Consider the following 11,749-nt stretch of genomic DNA (forward strand, 5'->3'; position numbering starts at 1 on the left):
GCGCCCCGCCCCCGGCTGTCCCCGCGAGCACGCGCGCCCCGCCGTATGCCCCGCCCCCGGCTGTCCCCGCGAGCATGCTGGCCCCGCCCCGTGCGCACGCCCGCCCGGTCCCCTCCGAGCCCGCGAGCGCGCGCCCAGCCCAAAGGGGGGCGAAGCTGGGCGGGGCGGCGGCGCCCCCTTGCGGCCCAGCCCGCCTTAAGGTCCTCCAGTCGGTCTGTCCTGTCAAAGTCTGGATGACAGACTCATCAGCCTGTCTGGATATCTCGGTCTGATCTGTGTCTGTCCACCCATCAGAGCCCATGGCAGTGTAACTCGAAGCCCGGCCTTTGGGGTCAGATTCAATCCCTTTAATGTTCCACATGCCCACCCTCTCCAGAGTGAGAGTTCCAAAACTCTGCATGGAGCAGAAGGGACCCCACCTTAGACATTAAAAGAAAAACTACAGGGAGGTTACAGCTAGCGCCAGGCACAGAGTCCCGGAACACCTACTGCCACTCCAGACCCCGGAGGGCTCCGCTCCTACAGACTCAGAAATCCGGTAATAATAACAGCTCCATGTATTGAGTGCCGGATACCATATAACTGTTACCTGAATTAATTCTCATAGAGGCAGTTATTACTATTAGCCCTTCCCCACGTTTTGGAATGGGCCATGGTGGTTTGTCGATTTTATATATAAATGAGCTGTGAGCACAGATTCAAGCGCCCCTTCCCAAAAGAATGCAACCCCTGAGACCCTCTGTATCAGGCCAGGTCCTCTGGGAAGCAGACGTTGAGAGAGAGCTGCGTTTAGGCCTGTGAAAGAGACAGGGGAGCGCGGGCCTGCGAACCAGACAATCGCGGTTCGATTCCCAGTCAGGGCACATACCCGGGTTGCAGGCCAGTTCCCTGCAGGCCAGTTCCCAGCAGGGGATGCATGAAAGGCAACCATACATTAATGTTTCTCTCCCTCTCTCCTTCCCTTCCCCTCTAAAGATAAATAAATAAAATCTTTAAAAAAAAAAAAAAAGAGACAGGGGAAGAAGCAGGATTGGCTCAGGAGAGACCCAGGTCTGACAAACAGGGAGCCCCGCAACAGAAAGTCGGAGAGGAGTCCCTACTGGGCAGAAGCATCTAGGCCCCATTCCCCACCATGCTCAGCCACTGGCTGGGGCTGCCCAGGAGCAGTGTGGCACCCAGTGCCTTGGGTCTAGAAGCTGTCATTCCTCGAGCTGGAAAGCAAACTCCTTCTTTTGAAGGCAGAAACAAGAGGTTCGCTTTTGCAGCTGCCACCTCCTCCTATATTAAAACTCAAGCACCCAGCCCTGGCTGGTGTAGCTTAGTGGACTGGGTGCCGGCTTGTCAACCAAAGGGTTCCCGGTTTGATTCCCAGTCAGGGCACATGCCTGTGTTTCAGGCCATGTCCCAGGTTGAGGGTGCATGAGAGGCAACCACACATTGGTGCTTCTCTCCCTCTTTCTCCTTCCTTTTCCCTCTCTCTAAAAATAAATAAATAAATAAAATAGTTTTTAAAACAAATTCAAAGCCCTGGCTGGTGTAGCTCAGTGGACTGAGCGCAGGTCTGTGAACCAAACAACCGTGGTTCAATTCCCAGTCAGGGCACGTGCCTGGGTTGCAGGCCAGTTCCCAGCAGGGGACGCACTAGAGGCAACCATACATTGGTATTTCTCTTCCTCTCTCCTTCCCTCCCCTTCTAAAGATAAATAAATTAAAAAATTTTTTTCAAGAACCCAGACTGCTCCCCAACTAGGCAGTCACTCTGCCCTTGCCCTCCCAGCACCTCTCTGAGGACACTCCTCACGGCTGCACTTTACCCTCCGTGGCAGGATTACCAGGTAAGGTCTCTCTTCCTATCAGGCTAAACACACAGAAGGGAGGAACCCTGTCTGTTCCTGCTCACCAAGTGTACAGACTTAGTCTGTGTATGGCAGAAGGTACTCAGTATACATTTGCTGGATGCCTGGCAGGCATTGTGCAAACCACAGTCCGTTTCGTTTCACAGTTTAATAGAAGACACTGAAGATTTAAGATTGGGAAATAATTCATTCACTCACCTCGGAGGAGAACAGTGGGGTCACAGATAATGTTTTAAAAATGTATATTAAGTCTCATCTTCATTCCCCTGCTTCAATGCCCCAGCGTTTTTTGTTGCCCTCAGAGTAAAATCTAGACTTTTTGCAACGGTCTCAAAGGCCCCATGTCAGATTTTGTCTTCTTCCGGTCTCCCCTGGTCATTACATCCCAGCCCCACTGGTCTTCACTATGTCCCTTGAGCACGGCAAACTAGTTCTGACTTCGGAACCTTCGCAGCTGTGAGCCCCTTTCTGGAATGTTCTTCCTAGATCTTGGCACGGCTGTTCCTGTTCATCACTGTAGTCTCAGTTCACGCATCACGTCCGCAGGTCCTGAACATTTTCTCTAAACTCTTTGCATCCCTCATCAGACCCTGTCCCCGTATCCTGATTGATTTATTTGACATTGACATTATGTTCAGTATTTATTTGTTTGTTATTTGTCTGTCCCTCCCTCACTAAAAAGTTAGCACTCAGATGAGGGACTGTGCCTATGGTGTTCGCTGCTTGTTCACCAGTATCCAGCATGGAGGCTGTTCAGTAAACTGTTCGAAAGAATGAAAGGCTGGGGATACAGGGGTACAAAGAGAGGAGTGGACTGTGCTGTGGGGTTTCCGTAGCTGCAGGATTGAGATGCAAACCCCAGGAACCTGGCTCCAAGCCCAAACCTCTTCCTTCTGTCACAGGCCATTCACAGAGCTTTTCTAGGATGACAAGGCTCAAGGACAGGGTGCTTAGCGGCAGTGCTGGTTCTAAGAGCAAAGAACTGGAAACAACCCAAATGTCCATCCATAGGAGATTGGTTAAATATATTACAATCAGTTCTACAAAGGAAAACTATGTAGCCACAGAGAGATCGAGGAAGCTCTTTAGGCACTGATATGAAACAGTTCTAAGATCTAAAACATTAAAACCGAACAGTGTGTGTAACATGGGTGCCTTTATGGAGAAAAGTGGGAAACAATGTATTTGTTTATGAGATGCTTATACATGCTGGAGGAGCTCTGAAAAATAAAATTCAGAGTCACCTGGCAAAGGGCAGGGGTGGGGTGAGTGGGGAAACAGGTGTCAGCGGCGGGGGAAGGAGATTTCACTAAATACCCTCTGGAATCTTTTGAATTTTGAACCACACATGCAATTTCACCTATACTCAGAACGAATTGCATTTTCAAAACAAAATACAACTGCATTGTAAGAATGCTACCGCAGACATCAACATGAATCAACTGCCCAAGAGTAATTCAAGTGAGGCTCGAAAAGCGTTTCCTGGAAAAGAGCTAACTCTGACCCGATTTTTGGAGAAGAGGAGGCCATGGGAAGGGCACTTCAGAAGGAGGGACTGATGTTCATTTGGAAAACGGACATGCGGCGGGCCCCAGAATAGGGGTGCAAAACTAAGTTTCCAGACTCCCCTGCTTGTCTCAAGGATGAGCCAGGTGACCCAGAAAATGGGTCCTAGAAGGCACTCCAGCCCTCTGGGGGAAACCCTTTAGGGTCTGGAAGTCCCAAGACAGACAAAGGTTCAAATCTCAGCTCTGCCACCTGTTAACTGTGCAGCCCTGGGCATAATACCTCATCTTTCTGAGCCTCAGTTTTCTCATCAGTACAATGGGCATAAGGTTCTGCAGGTTTGATACTAAACTGGGTGATTTGTGGCAAATGGCTTCATTACACTGAGCCTCAGTGGTCTTCATTGTAAAATCCGGATGATAAAATGTTATGTGGATTCAACAACAGCAACCAAAATGCAGGAAAATAATTGAGAAGCTGTAGCTACAAATGGGAAAACCCAGGTGAAACTTCAGGGCTAGGACAGCGAAGGATAGATTTGGGCATTTATCCAGCGATTGAGGGGCTGCAGAACCAATGTCATGGATATTATTAGTAATTTTAATAATGATTATATTAAAATAATTTTACATTATTATTTCATTTAATCCTTGCAAAGATCCAATGGGGGTTAAGCCTTTTTTACAGGCTAGGAAACTGAGATTCATAATTAAAGTCACCTGGCCAATGTCACACAGGTACAAAGTGGCAAAGTCAGAATTCAAGTCCAGGACTGTCTGACTCCAAAATCCAGGTGCAGTTCATAAAGGGGAGCATGGGGGTTGTTTCACAGTCCCCTGGCAAGTTCAAGTTTTCTAGCTGACTTGGACACAATGCCTTGAAAAGGCTTTGCTACTTCTGAATTTGGTGGTGGTGTTGGGGGAGGTCTCTGTCTAGGTCATCCATTGCACCACTCAAAACTTTCATGATGCCAAGCTCTGGCTGATGTAGCTCAGTGCATTGAGCACAGGCCTGTGAACCAAACAACTGTGGTTCAATTCCCAGTCAGGGCACACGCCTGGGTTGCAAGCCAGTTCCCAGCAGGGGATGCATGAGAGGCAACCATACAATGACATTTCTCTCCCTCTCTCCTTCCCTTCCCCTCTAAAGATAAATAAAATCTTAAAAAAAAAAAAAAAACTTTCATGATGCCAAAATAAAGCCCAAAAAAAATATGGAACACTTCACAAATTTGCATGTCATCGTGCTAATTTCTGTATCGTTCCAATTTTAGTGTATGTGGGGCAAAGCGAGGCGGCGAGGGACACCTCTTTAAATGCAAAGTATGCATGGCCTTGGTGCAGACAACCCTACAGACATTTCCCCGAGGACCACCCCACGAATGGGCAAAATTCCCCTAGAGACATCCCGCTAGTCGGCAAAGATGCACATCCAAGGATGTTTAGCACGGCATTGTTCAGAACCGGAAAAACCACCCAACGTTCACCCACAGGAGAGTGGTTAACTGCAGTGCTCTAGAGCCGTAAGGGGAGCTGTGGGCTGACGTGGAAAACGTGTCCATGATATGCTACTGTTTGGCGGAAACAAAAACAAAGTAGCAGAACTGTATGTGGAGTATACCCCGAGGCTATTTCATAATTATGTTGACATATGAATAAGTGGACCAAAAAAAGGGGTTCTATGGAAAGGCACTGCATACGGTGATCTGATCATAAATTCCTAACTGGGCAGGTCATGGTATGGAGCCATGCCCCAGGCCTGTAACTTCTTTAGGAAACGGTTTTAAGAGAGCCCTGTCTATTGTTTCTGGGCATCTAGAGTAACTCACCTTTGAAATTCCCCCCTTCAGTCGCTCAAGAGAGCACATAATCTTAGCTATCCTGAATTCCCATCCCCATACTGCTTCCTCCCACCTTCATGTAATTTTCCTTACTTTTCTCCTTAATCTCAAAAGCATAGAAAGAAGCTGCAAAACTCATTCCCGGGAGCATTTGGGATCTTGCTTGCCAGCCTAGGTCATTGGTCTGGCTCAACTAAACTTATAAAAATTCTCCATCAGTTTGGACGTGTCTTCCGCTGGCAAATAGAGCAATTTGAAGGGATAATTTCCCTCTCTGCGACTATCTCCTTAAACTGTGGAAATGGGATCACAGCAAGGGGACTTATGGCTGCTTCATACACGCAATGTTTAGGTTTTATATACAAACACCCGATAATTTTGTGCACAGAAAAAAAGTTAGGTTGTGAAACAGAAAATGATACTATGTAAAAATCACATGAACCCACTTCACAAGGGTTAATTTTATGTTATGTGAAATTTTACTTCCATTGAAAAAAGTAGTGATTGGGACTCAAACTACCCAGCCAAAAGGGAGATTCCAGTCGAGCCAAGAGCAAAATATCACAGGTATGTTCTGTAACTTTTACAGTTTTTTTTTATTGTTTTGCTTTTCTTCAGCTATTTGTTCATCGTTTTGGTGTTTTTTTTTCCCATCCTTTATTGTGTTTGCTTACAAATGAGTCATTATTTTATTTACTTGCTGTTATGAATTCTAAGAAAAATTACACCTACGGAAATCACCAGACCATCATCCCCACGAAAGTTGCCTTGGGAGGAAACCCTTTTCTTCTATTTTCTCAGGGCTGTTTTGACAACCAGCTTAACAGCTGAAGTGGAAAGAAACAGTTGGAGTGCATTTTCAGACCACACTGTGAAGGGTATTTATAGCTCCTTGAAACTTCAGCCTCTGGGCGGCACAAACCCGCAACTCTTGTAGAGTCTCCAGGATGCTCCTTTGAACAGTTATCAGTGACTCACTCTGTCCATCACATGTGCTGGGTTCTGACACATTGGCTTGTCAGGGAGCACTTCTTGACTTCCTGAGACCACAGGTCCTGGTCACAGGCCCTGATCCCAGGAAACCTACCCTGCGTTCCGGAGAACAAGGGATGTGAACACAATAATAGCCTGCTGGTGTGAGTGAATGAAGATTATACCTACTTTTTTTTGTTAGATTGGCAAGAAATATAATTTTTAGAGTGCCACAGAATTTTAGTAATTAGTTTATGTGTGCCATGAGATGAAAAAGGTTGAAAATCAGTTATAAAAGACTACAGATGGAATGTAAAATGGTGCAGCTGGTCTGGAAAATAATCTGGCATTTTTTAAAGAGAGATTTTATTTATTTTTAGACAGAGGGGGAAGGGAGGGAGAAAGAGAGGGAGAGAAACATCAATGTGTGGTTGCCTCTTGTGTGCCCCCAAACTGGGGACCTGGCCCGCAACCCAGGCATGTGCCCTGACTGGAGATGGAACCCGTAACCCTTTGGTTCACAGGCCGGCACTCAATCCACTGAGCCACACCAGCCAAGGCTAATCAGGTATTTTTTTAAACAAAACTTAACATGCAATTTACCATACGGCCCAGGGACTTAAAAACTTATGCTTACACAAAAATGTGTACAGGAATGTTCTTAGCACCTTTATCATTATAGCAAAATGCTGGAAACAATGCCAAGGTCCTTCAATGGGGGAAATAGTGGAACAAAGTCTGGAACTTCCGTACAATGGAATTGCGGGGATTCGGACGAGTGTGAATTCCTGGTGCACATGTACTAAAACCTGACTTTCTCCAGTTCATCTGCTGTATGTCATCTGAATTATTCAACCAGCTGGAAGAATGAATGGGGACAGTTTCCCCATCCCTAACAGACTACTACTCAGCAGGAAAAAAAGAATGAACTCTTGATACCTACAACAACCTGCATGGACCTCCAGGACATTATGTGTAGTGAAGCACTAAACCTATATGCTATGTCACACTCAACAAAGCACATAAGATCGCATTTGTACAGAACTCTAGAAAATGCAAACTAATCTATAGTGACAGAAGGGAGGTGGGGACTGGGGAAAGACAAATGGATTACAAAATAAACACACAGGAAACTTTTGGGAGTGGTGGATGCGTTCACTATCTGGATTGCGACAATGGTTTTATGGTTGTACGTGTTTCAAAGCATCGGACTGTACGCTTTGAGTATGTGCAGTTTATTGAATGTCGGGTATACTTAATAGGTTTGTGTATGTGGTGTGTGTGTTTTTAATGGGAAGAAGGGTTTCTGTGAGGACTAAATACAGTGGAGCATACTGAGCACTTTGCATGGGATCTAGCACACACAGTACTCAGGGGTCAGTAGTTGCTGCTGTTGGAACTTGGCTGGTCGTCTGGATGGCTTCATTGTATCTCCGTTTATTTTTTCAGAGCACTGAAATAATGTGTAATTACCTAATAGTTTATATGTGTATTCACTTGTTTGACGTCTGTATCAAGACCGTGAGGTCCCTGGACCCCAGTGCCACTTTGAGCCAATTGATGCCGGTCACCCACTTTAGTGACCACATCCTTTCCTTAGAAGCCAGAGGAGTGTTTGGTGGGTGGTGACCTAAGTAAGTTCAGCTAGATCTGTCACGCCCAGAGGTAGGACTCCTGAGGGCTTCTGTGTGGGGACACCCTAGACCTTCCTAACAGGACAAGACTAGAGGCAGTCAGGGTTGATGAAACCCAGTCCCACAGTGGGGCCTGAGCAAATCTCACTGCATCCGTTTCCCTCTTGGTCTTTAAAAGGAAGCATTTGGATGGGTTGCTTTCAGATTCACTGCTCTGTCTGCAAACCTGTGACTCCCTCTGGAAGACATCACCAATGGGGATGAAGGTGGACGCTGCCATTTGCTGAGTTTCCGAGTAAAGACTGTGAAACTATGACAACCAAACGGACACTGTATACTGGAAAGGTTCAGGATACACTGCCAGGATGAGAGCCTGAAGAAGAAAAACGAGCACCCCACCAAACCATGCAAAACCCCTGAAAATAAAACAAACAAAAAAAAGAAACAAAATACAGCCAAAACAATGGGGAAAGGGATAAAAAGAAGAAAAAACAAAGAAAAACACAACTACAAAACAACAAGAATGAAAAATAGGAAACAAACGTAACGCACTTCCCACGACCTCTCTTTAAAACACACTTAAGGTTCAGTCTCCGTAGAGACTGTCAAAAATTGCCAGTGCCGACTATATTTCAAGTCGTCACGGCGGGGTATTGGGAAAAGTTTTCAATTAGCAATAATCGCGCCTCGGATAAACCTCATTGGCTACGATACTGCCACTGCGCAAAGCTGGAGATTGTATCCCTGAGCCACATTTCCCGACGGATGAAAATGGCTTTTTCACTGAGGGTGAGTGACTGCTAGCGACTTCATAGATCTGACGAGTTCCCGGGCACGCAGTTATATCTAAGGCCTGTCTACATGGGAAGCTTCTTGTTGGTGGTCCATCTCGTGTAAAACGTTGAGATTTTGGGAGACAAAGCACATTCGCTGGGGCTGCTGGGGACTTCTATGCAAATCACCATAACGTCACAAAGATAACCACATTGACTTGAATTTTGAATGAGAAACAGCGGCGGTAAGTCAGCGAAAACAAGTGAGTCAGAGAAACGCAAGGGCTAAAAGGAGCATTCCGAAACTAAATCTAAAAGCCAGCGTGATCTAGAGAAAAAAATGCAACGAGAACAGGAAACAAAAGATAAGCCGCTTCACAGTCCGAACATTTCGAGAAAAGAAACGAAAGAGACATTGAAACACACAAAAAAAACCCTCAAAAAACTTGGCAAAAATGAAGCTTTAAATAATAAATCTAAACGAAACCCTAAGAGAAGCGGAGTTCCTAAAAACCGAGAAGACAACCCACAAGACTCTTTTTTTCTTAAACCAAAATGTCCAGTCTCCGTAGAGACCGTCAAAAATTGCCAGTGCCGACTATATTTCAAGTCGTCACGGCGGGGTATTGGGAAAAGTTTTCAATTAGCAATAATCGCGCCTCGGATAAACCTCATTGGCTACGATACTGCCACTGCGCAAAGCTAGTGAAAATGCTCCCTGTGCATCATCCCGAATAAGCAAGATTCCTATTTCAAAAAAACGAGTTTGCGTCTAATGGAAAAACCTTTCATTACTGTTTGGAAGAAAATTACACAACCATATAAGATTTCTCGGAAACACACTGGCTCTTTCAGAAGCGTTCTTGTTTTATTTCACTTACCTAGATTTTGGTGGAGAATGAAGCAAAGCATTATGGGAGGAAGCATGCTAATAACCTAATGCAGAATATGAATTGGAGCAGATGAAACATGTGCTCAATGTCAGTGTACTGTTCACTTGACTCCCAATTCACGGTGTAACTAGCTTCTCCAAAATAAGTTGTTTTATTATGGTAAAATATACACAACATAAAATTTACCATTTTAACCATTTTTAAGTGTACGGTTCAGTAGCACCAAGTACATTTACATTGTTTGCAACCATTAGTACTCTACAGCTCCAGAAATTTTTCATCATTCCAAACTAAAACTTTACCATTTAAACATTAACTCTCCAGGTCCCCAGGCCCTGGCAACCTCTAATTCTTTCTATCTCAATGAATTTGATTCTAAGTACCTCACACAAGTATCCAATATTTGACCTTTTGTTTCTAGCTTGTTTCATAACAATGTTTCTTTTTAAGATTTCATTTATTTTTAGAGAGAGGGGAAGGGAGGGAGGAAGAGAGGGAGAGAAACATCAACGTGTGGTTGCCTCTCGCGTGCCCCCGCCCCCATCAGGGACCTATCCTGCAACCCAGGCATGTGCTCTTACTGAGCACGGCACCGGTGACCCTTTCATTCACGGACCGGTGCTCAATCCACTGAGCCACACCAGCCCCGTGAACACTGGCACACCAGTACCAGTGTGAGTCCTTATTTTCAATTCTTTTTTGTGTACACCCAGAAGGGGAGCGTCTGGCTCATATACTGATTCTGTGTAACTCTCGCTCTCACAGCCTGTGTTCTCTGCAAGAGGACAGCTGTTGGAAACCACTGTATGGTTTTGTTTCATCCCTGAACTATATTCTCCAAGATACTTTTGGTTTCTGCTACTCATTAAGATGCAAATAGTAGACCCTGAGAAAGCAACATTCTCCTGAAATTTTTTTTTTTTTAAATAAAAAAACTTCAAACAGCCCTGGCTGGGTAGTTAAACCAGTTAAAGCACTGCCCGGATTTGCCAAGGTTGTGGGTTCAATTTCTTGACAGGGTCCAAGAATCGACCAATGAATGCATGAATAAGTGGAACAACAAATCGATGTCTGTCTCTCTCAAATCAATAAATTTTTTAAAATTAAAAAAAAAAAGAATCAACCAGTGAATGAGTGGAACAAATTGATGTTTTTCTTTCTCTCCCTAATCAGGCAATAATTTTTAAACAAATAGAAAAATTTCAAACATGAAATATTTAAAGCATTGCTCAGTGAATGATATTCATGTACTGGGCATCTAGATGCAAAAATGAACATTTTTAAAAGGTCTGTGTGATGCTGATGTGGTTTATATTTTTCCCCAGCTGTCAGTACCAGAGTACAAAAACCAGCAGAAAAAAAGAAAACACTAACAATCTACTTAATTTAGATTTTATTTTATTTATTTATTTATTTATTTTTAGAGAGAAGGGAAGGGAAGGAGAGAGAGAGAGAAACACCATTGTATGAGAGATACATTGATCCGTTGCTTCTCACACGCCCCCAGCCGGGGACCTGGCCCTTCACCCAGGCGCGTGGCCTGACTGGGAATCAAACCAGCTTCAGTTTATAGGCCAGTGCTCAACCCACTGAGCCACACCAGCCAGGGCAGATTAATTTACTTTTTAATTTTTTTACTTTATTTCTCACCTGAGGGTATGTTTATTGACTTTGGAGAGAGAGGAAGTCGGGGAGGGGGAGACATCGCATCCATGTGAGAGAGAAACATCAAGGTTGCCTCCTTTATGCTCCCCATGGAGCCCACCACCTACATGTGTGCCCTGACCAGGGATCAGATCCACAAACTTCCGATGTGCAGGGCCACGCTCCAACCAACTGAGCCACCCAGCCAGGGCTTACATTTTAAAAAATTAATTGATCTTAGAGAGACAGAGAGGAGACACACATCAATTTGTTATTCCACTTACTTATGCATTCATCATATGTGCCCTGACCAGAGATGGAGCCCGTGTCCTTGGCGCATGGGGACGACACTTAACTGAGCTACCCAGCCAGGACTAAATTAATTTTCTTTGATACAAACAAGGACTTAAGTCATTAATTCCTGATGTGGTGGAGTTGTGGGAAATAAAAATACTAGGGTTATTCAAAGAACTTAGCCCTTAAGAATGTCTTGATTAGGTGGCTCATTGCATCCTGTCAGTGGCTACAAGGGAAACTGTGTGTTTCACCAGCTGTCCTGGATGACCTCCTCCTCCGCAGGTGACTGTGAGAAGAATGGAAAACTCAACTAACTTCTCTACAGAACATGAGA

The 11,749-nt window shown here is 44.9% G+C and overlaps 2 non-coding genes across 2 annotated transcripts; both read right to left on the reverse strand.

Moving 5' to 3' along the window:
* Positions 1 to 8,398: 8,398 nt before the first annotated feature.
* On the reverse strand, positions 8,399 to 8,539 carry LOC119057501 (U4 spliceosomal RNA). The gene has a single exon (XR_005084105.2). It is a non-coding gene; the product is annotated as a U4 spliceosomal RNA (small nuclear RNA).
* A 605-nt stretch (positions 8,540 to 9,144) lies between these two features.
* On the reverse strand, positions 9,145 to 9,285 carry LOC119057500 (U4 spliceosomal RNA). Its single transcript, XR_005084104.2, has one exon. It is a non-coding gene; the product is annotated as a U4 spliceosomal RNA (small nuclear RNA).
* Between the last annotated feature and the right edge of the window lie 2,464 nt (positions 9,286 to 11,749).

Source organism: Artibeus jamaicensis, unplaced genomic scaffold, assembly GCF_021234435.1.
Source record: "Artibeus jamaicensis isolate MK-2021 breed Jamaican fruit bat unplaced genomic scaffold, CSHL_Jam_final contig_525, whole genome shotgun sequence".
Taxonomy (NCBI): domain Eukaryota; kingdom Metazoa; phylum Chordata; class Mammalia; order Chiroptera; family Phyllostomidae; genus Artibeus; species Artibeus jamaicensis.